The sequence below is a fragment of the Anas platyrhynchos genome, chromosome 15, assembly GCF_047663525.1.
Source record: "Anas platyrhynchos isolate ZD024472 breed Pekin duck chromosome 15, IASCAAS_PekinDuck_T2T, whole genome shotgun sequence".
NCBI classification, from domain to species: domain Eukaryota; kingdom Metazoa; phylum Chordata; class Aves; order Anseriformes; family Anatidae; genus Anas; species Anas platyrhynchos.
In genome coordinates this window covers 6,960,970-6,979,182 of record NC_092601.1, presented here as the reverse complement: position 1 = coordinate 6,979,182, position 18,213 = coordinate 6,960,970, and the positions used below count along the sequence as shown (strand labels likewise).

At 45.7% G+C, this 18,213-nt stretch overlaps 1 protein-coding gene across 1 annotated transcript in view; it reads left to right on the top strand.

Moving 5' to 3' along the window:
* The first annotated feature begins 654 nt into the window (after nt 1-654).
* Nucleotides 655-18,213, top strand: part of LOC101800187 (uncharacterized) — a 39,108-nt gene continuing 21,549 nt past the window's right edge. Inside the window, exon 1 of the mRNA XM_027469135.3 lies at nt 655-794. The gene's annotated coding sequence lies outside the window, so the exon portion shown is untranslated. The remainder of the gene's footprint in view (nt 795-18,213) is intronic.

The following is an 18,213-nucleotide window of genomic DNA, read 5'->3' as shown; positions in this document are numbered from 1 at the left end:
TTCAAGCAAGACAAGAATTCAAACTAAAAGAAGGAAAGATTTGTGAGGAGTGATAAGCACCTGACCTGCAGTTTCTTAACAAAAGCAAGGAGAGATACTGCAATAAGATCATACGGCGCAGTGACAGATCTTTCTGCTGAAGCTATTTTACTCCAAGCACAAAGCTGCTTTATCTGCTTTGCTTAAAAGTGTTTTGCTGTTGGCTGTGCTGCTTTCATATTTAGAACTGAAGGAAAGTTTGCGAGCCGCGCTGCTTTAGAAAACTTTGACATTAAATTGCCACAGTGCTTTAATTACTGGCAGCAGTTCTTTCCCGTGGTTACTGAGAACTCTAAAGGAGTGACCATCTGCTGCGTTTGGCACGTCCGCCTGTTTCCCTTTGAGTGCATCCACAGGCGCTAGCCCCTGCGTGTCCCACCGCCACGATGGAAGAAGTCTGGGTTGTGTACCTGTGCCTGATCTTGCTTATCGTGGTGCTTCTGCTGATGAGGCACAACCCGCATTTGGAGGAGGCCAAGAAGGAGAGGGAAAGCAAAAGCCCTCCACCATCCTCTTCCTTTTTACCCAGTAATGTTGGCAAGCAACTGGAGCACACCCAGGAAGAGCTGGAGCACTATCTGGAGAGGCTAACCCACGTCTTGTTTGACTCAGAAGCCAGGAAAAGGGACGGCCACCATGACCAGAAATCCCACCACCATCAGCACAGAAGCGCTGATGCTAGGTCTGAACCTAAGGAGCACTCAGGAAAGGAGGCAGTGCACTCGCAGTATCTGTCGAGCCACACAAGGGTTCAGGTATGAAGCCCATAAAAACCTCCAGACCCAGCCAGACTCAGAGCTCCTGGCTGAGGTAGCAAGGTCTGCTGCAATGCGTAGCGCATGAATTTGGATGGGGAAGAGGTGGGGGGGAAGCCTCGCTGGTTTGAAGTACAATAATTCATATTTTTGCACTGTGTATTTCAACACGAAGCAGCACTGGGATATATCTGTATGTGGCACAGCTTGTAAGGACGTTGCATGTGTCAGATGTTAATTAGCAGCTATGCACGTGTGTGTACCTGTACGTAGATTACGTTCCCTCCTGTGCTAACAGAAACAGCTTTCATTCCTTATTTTAAGAAATTATTAGGCAAATTTCCAGCTGTTTATCGTCCCCTTTTCCCACCTACAGTGGTGTTTTGCCACTTTGCTCAGCTAAGGATGTGGCCCAGCAGGGCACTGGAGCTCTGCAGACACCTGTCCTAGCCCGTGGGGAACACGTGCTATTGAGCCACTGGAAATCCTTGGGTAATTTTTCCTCTTTGCGTGAAGATCGTGCGCATTGTACTCTGAAAACACGAATGTTGCTATTGGCAACCTGCAAATTTCTGTTCCTTGGCCAAGACACTTGTTTTAGGGAATGGAACAAGATGCATGCCTTTATATTTTTATCTTTCTCCTCATTGCAATACATCAGATTGTGCCCTTGAGATGACAGAGTTTCATGGCAGCTATGCAAGGCTGTGTTACTTTATGCTAGCAGCTGTTTGTATTCTTCACCCTTGAGACACATACCTTGCAGTGCCCACACCCCCCTCTGCCAGGGAGCACGTTCTGGGGCTAGGTGGGAACTGCAGGATGAAGACTTCACCTTAGAGGGGAGAGTCAGCCCTTGATGTGGGTAACTGCACCCTGCCAAAGAACCAAGAAACAGGTTTCTTTTCTTAGGTGTTGCTATAAACAGCCTTTTGGTGAGCCAGGCAGCTCCCTGAGAGAGTCCATTACGACTTCGTAGTCTTCAAGCACAGTCTGAGCTATTTGGAGGAATCAGTAGGTCCCGCTGGAGGGAGAGGGGCAAATATACAAACAGTGAGACTTACGCAAAATACATGGGTGGAGGAACTAATTCAAGTGGTTATTTACTTACGGGCACATTTCACTTACTGAAGAAAGTGCTATTAGTTTTAAATCTATTGCAGATCAGAAAATAGTCATATATTTTTTTCATATAAAAATGCATCATGTTGCAAAATAACATTAGATTTTTCTGTTTGTTTGTTTGTTTTTTTCCTAGTATGATTAAAGATGATTGTAGAATACAAATCACAGAGTGAGGGCTGTGGTCACCATTTTTGTACAGGTTAAATAGTGCTGCTTAGCTTCAGTGAACATCTCTTTTTCTTTCACTCTAAGTGTACTTATTCCACAGACTTGATGCAGCAGAGGATCCTCCTCTGGACAGTCAATAGCTTTAATATAGCTTAATTAGCTTAATATAAACACTGCTGTTACATGAAAAGAACACGGAGTGTGCAGAAGCAAAGTAACAAATTACCTTGTGTTGTTCCCCATATTGTGTTTTGGAAGCAATAAGAAAGAAGTCCCAGCCTGAACAATCACTTACCAGTAAGTTGTCCAGACGAAAGGCCCGTTTCTGTTCCTGCTGAGGTAAAACGGAAAGCTTCGCAACTTTGCTTGGAACAGCGCCGGTGCCAGGACTGCCGGGGTTTCTGTGTACTGGTCATGCCAAGTATGAATGTCAGGACAGGTTCAGGAGCTGTGTCTGAGGAAGCACGTTTACACGGGTGCACGGCCTGATGGAGGTGCAATCAGCTCAGACTGGGATCTGTGTGCATGGGAATGTGTGTGTGTATGTACGAAGGCTTTGGGGGCCCTCTCGCAGGTCAAAGTTGATGTTTTTGCTCAGGAAGGGGATTCAGCATTCTCTTCTTTCTTAGCATTTTGTGTCTCTTTCAAAGTGAGTGTAGCTTGTTGGAAGGTGCCAAGTTAGGATCTCTGGAAAAGGAACTCCTCGGTGTTGTCTAGCAGAGGCAGGATGGCTTGTAGCAAAAGCTGCTTCCAAAATATCAGTCGCAAGCAGTCACATCCAGGATTTCTGCTTGCTTTACCTGCCCAGTTCTGAGAAGCCTTCAGGTCTGCTGGTGCTGCTGTGTGGAGGGACTGATACCACACCCTGCTGTGATGGAGGCAGAGAAAACACAACCCAGCTGGAGCAGGAGACCCCGGACAGCAGCACACAGGAGCAAATCTGGAAATTCAGAATAATGTGACCAGTACTGGCAAGAGGCCTTGCAGATTTCTGGGGTGTATCAGACTTATTAAATGCACTCTGGATCAAGTCACAGACGGTCAGCTATCAGTGTTGACACTTCGATTATCTCATCTTCTACTGGAGACAGCTGTTCTGCCTTACAAATAGGTGTTGAAAAGGAGCTGGTGGTTTTTTTGTGTGTGTGTGATTTGTGTTTTTTTCATTTGTTTGGGGTTTTTGTCTTTCATTGCACTCATCTAAGCACTCTCCTAGCAAGTTAGAATCCATGTTTTCTTATTATTTTCTATTTGTTTTTACTTATGAATATCTTGAATTATAAAAAAAAGCATTTTCAGATTTCCCTTCACTTCCCACTGATTCCCTGTTCTCATGGGAACTGAGCACTTCGCTCATTACAGCCAGAACAGAAGCAAGTGAATGTACTCAGAAGTGACAGTAAGAAGTGCAGGAGGATAAGACGGGTAAAGGCGGTAGGTGAAACAGAGCAATAAGCAGAATATTTAGGAAAAGATGTACTCAGAAGGTTTATTGCTTCATTAAACGAAATCAGAGTGGGGTTATTCTCAGGTTGTTTTCAGAAGCAATGAAAAATTAGTGGTGACAGATGGCAAAGAGGCGTGGGCTTCCTACATACTGGAAAAATAGATTGCCAGCCAATCTATGGTGCCATGGGTGGTGGAGCACATGTTCATGTTAGGACAAGGCAGGAGCTGGCAATCTTTTAGCATCGCCATAGATTTAGAAAACCCACAGTGCCATCTTTGAGCCACACAGTGGTGAAGGTTTTTATTTATAGAGCTGAAATCCTCTCAAGGCCTGCCATTGTGCTGCTTTCTAGATACATCTGTGTCATTTTTTTTCAGCTTGTAGGAAGAGAGGATATCTGTCATTAGACTTCTGGTGCCCCTGGTATGCATAGTCCCTTGCGGCACCATGGGAATAGATGAGGCTGGGAGGGATGTCCAGCAGCCAGCCTGGTCAGCTAGACCTCATTGCCCAGGATTGTGTCCAGGCAGAGTTTCAATAATTCTGTCTAGATAAATCCTCTATGTACATATGTACGTCCTCTAACACAGTAACATTTGAACATTTATATACAAAAACAAACAAAAACAAACATTTCTTTTGAAGTCTCTGCTTCTACCCATGTTCTCCTTCATCTCTGTATTGCGTCTCTCTATCTCTCCGTCTCATAATTCTCTAGCATACACTGTAACCCCCGCCAAGTCCCTTAGGCAGACATCAGGATGTGTATCTGAAAACAGAAGTTTCTCACTGTGCTTCAGCCCTGACTTTTAGTCGGGTACATTCCAAGTAGCACATGAGATATGGTAAACTTCTCAGTTTCTCTTTAACACAGGAATGCAGTTCTGCCCTGCTTTTCCTTGCTGATAAGGAAGCCAAGATGTCCCAGCAAGATGATGAGAGGTTCAGTAGCTTTCAAGCTTATAATCTGTAGGCTTTTATTTATTTACAGGTACAGAATTTCCTTCTCCTTGAATCACTTTCCCTATCCTGGCAGCTGGTGACATTTAAGTAACAGCTATATTTGTAGTCTAGCAGATTAGGATTTTTTAACTTGCAAGATTTAACTTCCAGTTGGCTGAAAAATCAATTGTGGCATAGCTTCCATGTCATCCACAAGCTCTGCAAGAGTCTAGCGTGTTCCAGCAGTTTGTAATGTGAGCCAGCAATCAGCAGGGTAGATGTGCATGGATCTGCCCCATATATTACAAGAGCAGGACTGATGGAGACTGAAAAGGAGAAGAAATTTGTTTAATCATTTGTGCTTTTTTAGCTTGTAGGAGGTTTTGTGGATTTGATGGCTGGGAGGTGGCAGAAAAATATTCAGAGAATAAGTCAATATCGTCATCCTGCACTCATCCCCAGTTTTAGGCTTGTTGAATGATTTCTAGTGTCAGTAGTGGATGTAAAATTCATGTTAAAGAAGGTAAATGGCAGGGTACAAAATGACAAATTAGCAGGATTATTAGAATGGCAGAGGGCGGAAATTTACATTCTTCTGTGGAATTTTGCTCTTGAAAGACTGTCCAGGCTTGAAGTTTCCAGGAGCTCTGCCCCAGATTTTGAGGTCTTTGTGCAAGTGTGTTTCAGCATTTGGGTTATTTGTAAGCTGACTGTACTGCGTAGGTTATGCATTCGGTATCGCCATCACGCCTTGTGATGAGGCATCTTTAGCTGTGTGGCACTTACTCATACAGCTGGGTGAGCCAGGATGACTAAAGAGGCTATGATCAACTTGAGAAGATATTTGGTTCTTTGGGGAAAGGAGGAGGGAGAGTTGATGTTATTCGAGGGAAAACCGATGAATGTTGGCACAGTCTTGCCTACTGTTGGTATTTCCTTTCCTGGCTATTCAAATTAGGCACTGTTGGTGAGAACAGGCAGACTGTGGAGATACTGCCGGAGTTTCATTCTCAGCCATGAAATGTCACTACCTGTTTCACTACCTAAATTTCACCATTACTGCCTGTTTACTCTTTCACCGCTATGGTTAGGAAGGTCACACCTTAAGCACCTTGGTCATATCTGCTGCATCAAATCTGGGTATCATTTCATACCTCTGTCCTTTGTTTCTAGTTGTTGTTCTTTGTAGTGAGTTTTACAGACCTCCAAAAGGCACAGGGAAGGTAACTGGTGGCAGCAGCAGAAGAAAATAACCATAAACAGGCAAGCAAGCTCTTACTTGATAAAATCAGTATGGTTTCATCCTCACAGTTAGCCATGACTATCAGTGCTCCCGTGCTGGTTCTCAGATCAGCACATCAGTTTGTCCTCCAAGTTTGCTTGGAGTGTCGGTGTCCCAGCCCTTGACAGATAGGAGTCTCTTTAACTGCAAGGAAATTTTGATCGCGGTGTTCTCTCTGTACTCCACTCAAAGCGTTACCATATCTGGAACAGTACCCGTGCCAGCCTCTTAAGGTGAGCAGAAGTGACCTCAGGGGTATTCACGCTATCTAACCTCAGACATTTAATTTAGGTGCCCTGGGAGAGAGAGGTGTGATTTGGAGCACTGAAGTTAGGAGCAAAAATAAAATGCCTAACGTAGCCTGGATTAAGGGTGTGATTTACCATGTTCCAACTCCCTTGCCCCTAGCCTGCACCACTCTGATAATTCATGACATTGCCAATGAAAAATAAGATTTGTGAGTGCAGACTTGCAGCTTTGGAGTAGCAAAGTGCCATGGTGCCATGCCTGTGAGCACTTTTAAGAGGCTAAATCGTTAACTTGTCTAACTTAAGACATAAATGGCAGGAGAAATCCTGAGCTCAAACTTAGGTGCCTACAAGTTAGATGTCTGAAGTCTGAGCTAATTAACTATTGCTTCCTCTGTAGACAAGGAGAGAAACGGGCATTCTCGGGGTGACTTATTTTGTGGCTCAGCATTTCGGCTCAGATGGATTGCCCTAGCTGGGCAGTGAGTCCTAGCCCTCTTTATGGCACAGCACAGTGCGGGTTAGATATACTCGAGCTGGTGGGGGAAACAGGCAGTGCAGCTCTGCTGGGATGGTACTCTGCTCACACTGATTAGCTCAGCATTCTCCCTAGCAATTATTTTAAATTGCTAGATTTTAGACTGCTTCACAGTTTGCAGGTCACCATTCTAGAAGGTTTTTTGCCCATTTCCTGGGCTTTGCAGGTTCTTATGAGAGGGGCAAAAATGGCCAACAAATCTGCATAATTGATACAACTGACAGGTAACAAATAAATAAATAAATAAATACACCAAAAAACAGGAATCTTCCCACTAAGTTCAGGGTTTTCAGGACATACTTTTATTCTGGAAAGAATACATCCCATTTAATAAAAAAAAAAAAAGTTAACAAAGAGATTAACAAATTAGCAAAAGTATACTTTAGCCTTAAAACGAAATGCCTAATTTTTGGACAGGGTAGTTCTTGTGATTATTCTGTGGCTTAAAGGCAGTAGAGAAGTGGACCTTTAAAGGTTTTATGATGCGTTTCTGTTGTACAGTAAAAATAGTGCAAAGAGAAATCTCCCGATGGAAAGAGTAATAATAGTCCTTTTCACTGATTCTGGAAGGAAACACTGGGATTTTGTTATTTCTTTTTTGTTTGTTAACACTCATTTACATTATCATAAGCTGCTGAACTGTTGCAGCTTTATGAATTTCTCCTTTTCAGCTGAGCTATCTACAGTGGCAATCGAGAGTTTTAGCTGAAATTACACCAGTGTGAACTTTCTTATGATCTATTTGCTTTAGGTTGTTCAAGGAAATTCTTAGTTCTGCATAAATCTTTCTCAACATCAATAATAGCTAAAACACACCTGATAGACAGAAGGTTGTCTTCAAGTGAATGCTTCAAGTATCAGCTTGTTGGTAGTGACTGAACACTGGCATCTGATTTTCCAGTGGCTTCTGTGGCATCTTCTGTTTTTCAGTCCAGTTGTTAGCAAACATATTCTTATTTCACTTTGGTCCCTAACAGAGTCCTGGCACAAGCTGTGGAGTGACCTGTCACTGTCCATGCCATGTCTTTTTTGTATACTCACATAGGATTTTACTCTCTAACATTGTTGATCTTTGTGCTTTTAAACAAGCACCAAATTCAATTTGAATTCAGAAAGCATGAATCTAAATTTCAAATGTGTCTGGGAGAAAGGCAGATAAAGAGAATATGGCAAAGGCTGTAAAGCTTGAAGGATGCAGAGAATGTGAGCTGAGAATGGCAGTGCCTGCAAGAATGAGGGATAGCCAGCAAAACTAACAGGCATCAGATTTAAAGCAAAGAGCCACACTCACAAAGCACATAGTTTAATTGTGAATTTCTGGCAAAGAATGACATGGAAATAAAATGTATTTATTGTTTTTAAAGAACTAAGTATATTCATAGAAGTTGGGGCCATGACAAGCTCTTAAATATTTCCATCCCTGGTTGCAAGAAGCCAGAATCATGAATAGATGTCCTGCGTGTCTTTATATATATACATGTGTATATATATATAAAATCCTGTTATCTTGTGTATGTAATGTCTTGGATTTGGACTGAAAAAGACTTTTCAATACTTTTCAATATCCACTTTCCCTCAGAAATTGGAATAATTGATAAGTAAACTATTTCGTAGGTAGAATGGAGGCAGGGCATGGCAGGTGTACCGATCATTTAGCCTTTGCAGTCCTGCCCAAAAGGATGAGCTTCCTCAGTGCTAGAAAACATGTAAGGTGAACCTGCAGATACACCAAGAGAGGCATTTGTTCCAGTCTGCCTCACTTCTGATAAACCAGGTTTCAAGATCTCCTGGTCATCAGAAGGGAATTCAGCATGGCTGCTAGCTATCCAAACCTCAGTAATGAGCAATGGTATGAGCATTTGTAGTGACAGATTTACAGTTGATCGTATATCAGTCTTCAGCTCTGGGACAGCTGAAGGGCTTTGTGAGAAATGCTGCTGCGTTACAGAGGGCTCTGACAGAGTACACAGGCCTACAGCAAGATGCGGAACCAAGCTAGGCTGAACCCTCTGAGGAATCGCTATAAGCCTAAAAGTAATGTCCTAGACAGGTTAATGGGTTCCTTCTTCCAGTGGGTCAAAGATACTACTCCCTTGAGACGGATCAGTGGGACTAACTTTTCTGGATTTGGGAGCTAATGGTAAGGTAATAGTAATTAGTACTGGACTATTTTCAGATTCCTGGTCTTTGGTGAGTAGAAAGTCTCAGGGCTCAATGGTCAGGGCTTAGCAGTTCCGGGTTCTGTTCTCCACTCATCTGCTTCAGCTTGGGTAAATCTCATTGTAGGTGTTATTTGGCAGAGCACTTTGAGGCAGCCCTCAAGACCAGGTTGGCAAAGAGAATAGCACATTCTTCAGATGAACTCTGAGGAGCCACCTGGGGACACTGCCAAGCATAAGGCCCACAGGTTGCTCAAGGGCCACCTGCAAAGCCTTTAAATGTGTTGGAGGTAGGTTGGAGAGTACACCGTGCTCCTGGGAAACACAACCGCAGCCTGCCTTCTGACAACAAAGCCAATTCACCCATCCTTAAGAAAGCTGTAAGGAAAGAGCAGTATGTGGCTGCAAGAGGAGAAAAAATAATGGCTCGCCTAAGCCTTTTAACTCTACAGCCATCATATTAGGAAGGTGAATGACGAGGAAAAATAAAAGCTTGTGTGCAGGTGCGGAGAGGAGAGGTGCCAATTAATACTCTGAGGCAGTAGAGGCAGTCTAAGGTGACTGAGACAGAAAGAAAATGATGAAAGGTCTTTCTAAGGAAAAACAGAGTATGCCTATGGCACATTGAGTTTGACAAAGGTGATACAGACATCCAAGAGATGAGGCCTTGGCGGAGACACCAAGATAAAGCATTGATAGAAATGAAGTAGGTGGAAATCAAAAAATATTTTTGATTTTGTTCAGAGCTGACAGGAACCAATTCAAAAGTAGAGAAGGTGATTTTCTACTAGTCCAGTTCTAGCAGGAACTGAAAGAAAAGACTTGATGGCAGTGTGAGTACAGAGAGGACTAGAGGACTGTGAGGAATAGAGTAGGTCAGCAAACTGGAAAAGCAGATGAGTATGAAATGTAACTGGGCATGTGACTGAGGAGGATTTGAAGTATTTTGGGTTAGAAAGCTAGATAGGACCAAAGTTTATGGAACAGGGTCTGTGTATTTGTGGACTGTCAGTACTGGTTTCGTTAGGGATGGGAGAGAGGAGTCAAGATAAATTTGAGGAGTTGTGGGACAGCAGGGTTGAATGTGGGACAGCAGGGTTGAATGGAGAAGGTCAAGAGTAGCTAAGTGAACTTCCCCAAGCTGAACAAAGAGTGTTGAAGGCCATCTCAGTAGTGGATGACTGGGCAGAGGGTTGCTAAATCCAGAAGACCTGCAGGGCAGGGAGAGCAGGGCAAGTCCAAAGTGGCAACAGGGGAACTGTGAGAAGTGACCAGGAAGAAACTCATTGGGGGGAATTGCCCAAAAGTGGTGAAACACTCTGTAGGTTTTATTAAAATTCCTCAACAGAGCTGCAGAAGCTATCCTTTTAGTCCACAGCAAGTCTGAAGATCTGTGTGCTAGTTTAAATCACTCTCAAACTGTTCTAAGCCATTTTGCTTTGAAACCAGCATAGGCCTTGGCTCGGCTGACTGACAGTGCACTAAGGTGCAGTCATTTGGTCTCTTGTAGGAATTCTGAGGAAGGATGGAGCAAAATCACCACAGCACTTTGGCTATGTCCAGTGGCACATCTCTGGGTGATTCCTTCAGTTCCTTGGCTGGCCTGAAGCTGTTTCCATGTCTGCTCCTCATCAGACACCTTTTGGATTTAGAAAGCATTTCTGTGAGAGCTGGGATAGCTGTAAGACATGACATCTACATGTAGTTTGTTAAACCCTACAAGGTGTGAAGGAAGTGTTAATCCTGTGTGTAACTGTTTGGCAGCGGGTGTTGCTGTAGTTCTCCTATAAACTGTACCCAGGGGAGCTGGCAGTTTTGAGTTCAACGCCACCAGCACATCAGACCCTTTGGTCTGCTCCTCCTGGCTGCTTTTGCGTGAGTCCTGCCCTCACACAGTGGCCTCTCCTGCTGAGTGGTGCCCCTGGTTTTTCTGTGCAGCTGTGTCAGTGGGCAGCACTTGGTTGCATTAGTGGAGCCAGCTGGAAAACACACATCTCTTGAAAGCTGTCATCTCTGGTTTGAACCCGTCTTTGTCCCAGTGTCTCCTCCACATGCTGCCACAGCCTGAGCTCTCCAAATGGCCTCAGCGCAGCAGCCAGTGGCCTTGGGCTCCTGCTCCCAAAAGCAGGTTTCTGCGGAATATGGCCTGCCTGGCCAGCACAGCATCGAGTTACAGTCAGGGCCCCGCAGGAATGCAGGACCCTGCCAGTGTGACCTGTTCAGATATCCCAACCAACAGCAGGAGTCATTGACAGTCTTTAAACCAGAGGGGTCAAGTTAATGTCACGGCGCACCTTTGCCAACAGGAAGGCTTCTGAAAGTGCAGTCTGGGGGAGATGGGAGGTATGTTTTTCCCATCTGTTCTGTATTTTTCCATTCCTTTGTTTGGTTGTTCCATCCCACAGCTCAGCACCTGCTGAGAAAACATCAGGTTTTGTATGCTGGAGGGCAGTAGAGAAGTTCAGGTGAGCCAACCTTTTCATTGGTTGCTCAGATGGTCTTTTGGGGTTGTTGGTAGCCCTGGGCTGCTAAAGGATGGGTAACAAAATACAGAGAGACCTCTGGAGGGCAGACAGTGCTCAACAAAGAGCCCAAATAGCAGTAAATCCATCTTTCAGGGAGGTCTGCACGTTGAACAAGTTTTCTCAGCTCAGGTCCTGATCAGCTGCCTGGGCTTGCCATTTGAGTAAGGAACATGAGCCAGCTCCCATGCAAGGAAATTTAGTAAGCCACAGCTGTGCCTGGAGACAAAAGAAGTGGATTACTAGGAGCTGAGCTCAGAGGTTTATTTCACAGTCATATGAAGAGTGACCCTGAAGGGTGTCTGCTTGCAGGAAAGCCCTGTCTATGAGCTGACTCGAAATGCAAACCTGCTGGTAACAGCATCAGCACACAGGCTGCTGGACTTGCAGCTGATCCAGCATAATCCGAGGGCTAGGAAAACAATCTAACATATCCTTAATATTAAATACTAGTGTGAGAGCTCACAAGTCACTTGTATCCCTGGTTTCTGGTTCATAGCTCCAGCGTGGGGTTTGTTGATAAGCTGCAGAACTGTCTGCACCGGTCGGTGCTACTTGCAGTGAGCAAAGCAAGGGGAGTTGGCTGGCTTCAGCCAGCAGACCTGCAAACTGACTCCCAGCCTCTTGTATGTCTGACACAGCTCTCTTCCTTTAATCACGTTCATTTACAGGCTTATGGCACAGGCAGGATGAGTACAGACCATGCAAGGTATGGTAAAGAGCCCAGAAGGTATTTGGAGATTGCTTTAACTATGATTACTGCGCTGCTTTCATCTTCTGTGTACCCAAGCACTGAGTCTTTCTGAGCTGGATCCTGTGATGAGCAGGGGATGGCAGCAGGCACTGCAAACAGTGTAATGAGAGAGGAGTCACAGTGAGAAGCTATCGACAGCAGGGGGCACAAAAAATAGCAGCAGATATAGTTGTGCACAGGATCAAAACGGATATATTACATTTGAATTAAATCAAAATAGAACTTTGTTCTTTTCTCCTTATGACTGTAAAAAATGGGTTCTTTATTTGACGCTTCTTTTATTTACTGTTTCTCTCTAAATATTTTTCTTAGTACTTAAAAATCAGATGCCACTTCATGATTTCAGTAGAATTATTTCCTTTGTTATCCCAAACATCAAAGGATCAAATAGTCCAGCACCTGGGGATCAAAGTAGTCAGTATTTCCACTGAGAAACTCTGTGACCCCTTAAAGAAACCCATAATGTCATTTCACCCCGTTCTGTCCCAATTCACTTTTTTCTATATGTGCTATGTTTGCTGAATTTAATAGCTTAGAGGACACTATCCAACGCACTGGGGTATTTGCATGCACCATTCAGCTGGAAATGGGGAAGCCGTGTTAATACTGCAGGCATTGGTTAGCAGAGGGAGGGGATTCTCATTTCGCCTCAGCAGCAAGGATATGTTTTTTCAGTGCAGGAGGGTGAAATCCAGCTCCTGAAGACCTCCACATATCTGCCGGCAGCTCTGATGGGTGCAGCTGCAGGGAAGCATCATCTGACAGGGCTGCAGTGCAAATGGCTGTGTATCGTTAGGGTTTAAATCCTTTATATACAGACGTCTCTAATGTTTAGTTACTCTAAATGTATCAGTCATCATGTCTTCAAGAATGTTTGCAGGTTTGGGAGCAGCTTTATTCTTTGTTGTTTCTCTGTGTGCACGTCAGTCACATTAGTGGTGTCTTTTAGAAGAATGGACAGTGGCTGTTTTTGCTCTTTTTCCCAAACTCTGGAGCAAGCAATACCAATCTGCAGTTATCTGAATGTTGCTTTTTTAAGGGAAAAAAAAAAAAAAAGAGAGAGAGAGAATGACTTAGCTCTTGGGGTGGTTGTGCAGCAGCATAAGTGAAGGACTTGCAGTGGATGGGATGGCGAGCACTTTGCCGGGTGGAGTGGCCAAAGGCAGCAGATTCTGCTGTTGAGAGCAGGAGGGTTCTGGTTGTGTCTTCATGATATTTGTGGTGTTAATCATAGTGATGACCAGGAAAGCCCCAGTGCTTAGTAACCTTCTTTCAGAGAAAAGGGACAAGTCAAGGGGGCACCCACCTGAGGTTGTTACTCTTTCTTGTTTGTTTTGTTTTGTTTCTGAACAGGAGAAAACCACTCCTCCTGGAAGCACTGAGAATATTGTGGAAGAGATTGGTGAGTTGGGCCAGACTCTCAGATTATGGCCAGAGAAATCTTTCTCCCATGCAGTTATTTGCTTTTGCCACTTCAGCCAGGAGTGATGGCGAAAACACTCATGGCTTTGCCATCTCATGCATGAATATCTGCACTCCCAACTATTCAGATTTCTTCCTAGTTAGCACCCAGAGCCCAGCTGTGAGTGCTGTGCATTGCCTGCTAGGCAAGTGGGCATTTTCCTGCAGCTAGTTTTTGAAGGAAAGCAAACCTACAGGGAAATCAAACAAAGGGCTGTCCTGGGGCATTGGTTTCATGAGGGGTTTGCAGACCAAAAGACTAGGCTCCTAAAAATGGGATCTGTGAGTAAAAGCTGTTCGCTGTCCCACTGGCCTAGCAGATAGTCTGCAAGGAAGCGTGGCAGTGCAGCTGGCATGCTCTGGAGAGCATGGTCCTAGCCCTGACCCACCACAGCCAAGGACTCCTCAGAAAGCAGATGGCAGTGAGGGTCTGGGTATTTTTCAGTCTTGCCTTCCTTTTCCTCCCATTGGTCTCCTCCAGCCATCCACCCACCTATCAGGGGCTGCAGCCACACCACCGGCACCCACCCAGCAGCACCCCAATGCCCAGCTCTGCCTGCCCAAGGAGACCTGGCTCTGAAGATCTTCCCTAAGCTTTTTCCTCTCAGCCTGATTTGCAAACACATTATTGATTTTAAACCCAAATTTTATCTTCTCCCCTTACAAACTGACCCTTCCTTCATGTGAAGGCAATGAGACCAGAATTTGAGTCTTCAGTGGGCAGAGCTGGTCAGATGGAGGTGGGTTTTGCCAGGATGAGAGCTGAGGGGGGCTCGTGCTTATCCCAGCCTGTCCTTATCACATCTATGGGGGTGTGCTCTAGATCGACACAGCCACTTGTGATTAAGAGCATTGCCGGTGCAAGTGTTTAAATACGTCTGTAAGGTTAAATACTTAGTCCTATTGCAAACATCCTTGCAAGTGTCTGCCTTGGTTTGCAGCACCTATAGAGGATCTTTGAATCCCAAGGATCCACTCACCAAAAGCTTACTGAAAAACAGCTCTCTGATCTGCTAGGCCATACGATGAATTTGACCAGCTCCACAGCAATTTAGTATTGTGTGTGCCGAAGGGAAGGAAGCCCTCATAATTTTAGTTTCCTCTGTTTTATCACACGCAGATAAATCCACTTCACCCACTTCCTTCCTCATTATGTAAACACTACAGATTTGTGTTTGGAAACCACACTTTCTTTATACACATACTTATGCTAAAGGCACACACACATACACATTTAACATAAGAAGCATGTATACCACTTCACAGTGGTGAAATGTGTGTGAACACAAGCACAGGCACAGATTTTCAGTTCACCAACTGGCAAGGAAGGGCCTGAAAAAGCAACGAGCTGATGGCAGCTCTCCAAAGAGGGAGTCATTTCTGGCCATTTTGGTTTGTGCTCTTCTGTGATGTCTGAACCCATGTGAGAAATACAGCAGGTGAAGTGCTTCTTAGGAAAGCAGGAAGGATGGCTTCAGGTTCTGGAAGAGGGCATGCTGCGCTCATGAGCGTATGCAGCATGGAGGAGAAGGTAGGCCAAGAGCTAGGCCATGAAGCCATTCGGAGACCACTGCTGCTATCAACACAAAAGGGCAGCGATCGTGTTGGAAACCAGAGAGTCCCTTGTTCTGGCTGTGTGGGGCCAGGTGCAGTCCTGGTTTCAGAAGCCCCTCCTCATTCTTGGAGAGTGCATTAGCACTTGTCTCCTGCACTGTGCAGTGGTTGTGATCTTCATGAGGACGATGTGCTGGGTTTCCAAACATACCACTCAAAAAGAGGCACCAAACTGAAAAAAGAAAAAAAAAAAAAAAGTATAATCAAGCTTGAGGCGATAAAGGCATTTTCAACCAAGGACAGAGGGCTCCAGCATAGCTTTCACAACTTTTACATATGAGATTCAGCACTCGGGGTGCCATTCCTAACCTCTCACAGTGCCTAATCCCCACCAGCAGCTATTGCCAGACAATCCCCTGGCCCCCAGGGCCTGCTGAAGACTGGAAGCAGCTTATCAACAGAGGTCTATCTTTCTTTGTCCTGCTTCCAGAGCAAGCGGTTCAGGAGACGGTAGACACAGATCTCTATATGAGGAGAAGACAGCGCCCGACTGCTTCCAGGAGATACCGTGAGGGTCACCGGTAAAGACAGTTCTCCATGAGCACCCTTGTTTTGGCTGTAGTTGTCCTTGTCATCTCCTTCCTTTCTTTCCTTGCTCTTCTGGACTCTCTGCTAAGCTCAGCCATGTCCTTTATGGGTTTTGGGGTGAGAGGACAACTGTTGGTGGCTCTGTGGGGGAGGTTTGTGGTGGTCCCAGGGCAGAGGGTGCTGCTGCAGGAGGCAAGAGTAGCTGCAGGAGTGGGCTAGGAAAGGGTGAAGTTGTGGAGATGGGGAACGTGGAGGGACACAAAACAGTCCTGAGATGCTTCTCGTTTAATGTGGGGCAGGAACTCTGGCCGTGTGGGAGGAGAAGAGGTGAGGAGGAGGTAGTATCTTTTTCTTCCTTGGCATGGGCCAGTGAAGGGAGTTTTCCATGGGTGCCCCAAACCAGCTGACGTGTCAGCAAAGGCCCCGTGTGGCCTCCATCATTCACTGTGTGTGTGTCTGGGGAGCGGGACAGGACCTTGTCTTGGGAACCTCAGTGGGAATGGAGGGGTCTTTCCCAGGGCGTTGTCTCTGGGTGGCAGCTGGGCCCTTGATGGAGCCCAGAGTCAGCGTCCTGGTGGGCTGCAACGGCCCTGCCAAGTGAGACCCTGGGGACGACACCGGATAGACTGCAACTGTAATGGTGGTCGTGCTTTGTCTGAGCTATCTGTGCAAAGACAGTGGGAGTCGTGCTTTTGAGACAAAGAGGAAAGGGCTCTACCGTTGCAGAGCCCCTGTGCTGCAGGCTCTTCTCTAAAAACCACCCATGCTGATAGACTAGAGCTGAACAGCTGTGTTACAGTGGGCTCAGTCCAAAGTTTACCATCACCTAATTGACAGGAAAGGAAGAAATTACAGCTGTGGAAACTCCATGTTGGCTCTTACAGCCAGGCAACTGTCTATTTTCCCAGCCACTTCAGGAAAAAGGAGAGCAAAGGGATATAGGGTTTCTGAAAAACAAACAAACAAACAAAAACAGTGTGACTATCTGTGACTATCTTTTTATGTTGTATAGCCACTAAAAAGCACCTGCTTGGGATTTTTTCTTCTCTGTTTCAGTGGTCGATGCTTATGCACTCAGAGAACATTTCTATAACCTGCAGCTTGGGGGAGCTTGGTTTCATGCTGCAACACGCTGCAGTAGTGCTCTCTGTCTGCTGTAACACACGGTGTATGGGTGAATGTATGTGCGTATATACATGTAGATAACGTGTATGTATTCAACTAGAGCATTCTCTGCTCACTTCTACCTGCTTTAGCATGCATTAATTTGTATGGGTTTCACAAACTAAATGCAGCTGAAAGTAGTTTACACATGCACATTTACTGTTAGGTATTCCCACAGAGGGATATTTGTGAAGCATTACCTGTATACCATATATGATGTCATATACAGAATGTGTTGTGCGCACAGTATGTGTATGTAGTGACACAGCTTAACCTTGCTTTGTCTCTGTGAGGTAAGTCATGCCAGATCCTGTCATGGCAATTTAGAGCTGACACGGAGTCCCTAAGCATCAGGTTATCTTGACAGCTGAAGTAACCTTCTTCAGGCACGCAAAATATCTGCTGGTTTATAATTACAGCCCTTTCCTCAGCAGTTGCACCAGTGCTATGTCAGTTCAGAGGAAAGTGGGAAGAGGGTGGTAGGTGTGGGACCCCGGTCAGCAGTGTGAGCCACGACCTGCCACATTGTGGTGGGGGCAGCTCGGTGAGACCTGCTCCCCAGAGCTCTGCTGTGGGCAAAGCTGTGTCCTGGGCACAGTGCTGAGCCTCAACATGGAGCAAGGGTCTGGCCGCAGGGGCTCCATTGTGGAGACCCTCAGCCAGTGCCCAGGAGTGGGCAGGTGTTCAGGCAGCTTCCCCTTCTTGCCTTGAACATGCAGCAGAAGGGGCAGTAGATTCCCAGAGCCCATCTTCCAGGAGCTAATGAGCAGGGAAGGAGACATCCCTTTCTGCCAGGGTTGCCTGTAGTTGAAAGCAAGAACTACTCATGCTTCCCAGAGTCAAGGGTTAAGAGTGTGTTTTGACCTCACTTTGAAGTAGGAGCAAACTTTCAAGCACTCCCTGGACAAACAGTCTCAGCTTTTCATAGCTGAAATGCTCTTCAAGAATGGGCACCGGGCCCCTGCATGCTGGAAGGGCCTTTGACAATCTGATCTACTGTGGCTGCTGGTTTGCTCATCTGTACTCTGTCACAGCTTAGCCCTGGTCTTAATTCATCGCAGTGTAAAGTCCAGCTTGGGACATTGAATTCATTTGGGTTTTACACCAGTGCAATGAAGATGAGAGTTCAGGCTGGAGCTGTCAGCGTACAGAGTTCTGCAGCTGGATTGGCAAAGAGCTACCAGGTTGAGCTGATTCTCCTCTCTCCCCTTCCCTTCGTCCATACGGCAGTATCGATGGGAGCTTCACCCCAATCCAGCCTGAGCATCCCCAGGCTTCGCTGGTGCCCTGAGCAGTGATGCTGAGCAAGTGGCTGCTGCAGGCAGCCTCCCGCTTTGCTCTCCCCAGGGTTCTTGCTCTGAGCTGTGTCCTCAGGCCATGAGCAACATCAGCAGTGCTTACCTGCAAGCACTGGGCTGTGGACCACCACTCTACCCTAATAAAAGTGTTCTCCCCTGCAAAGGT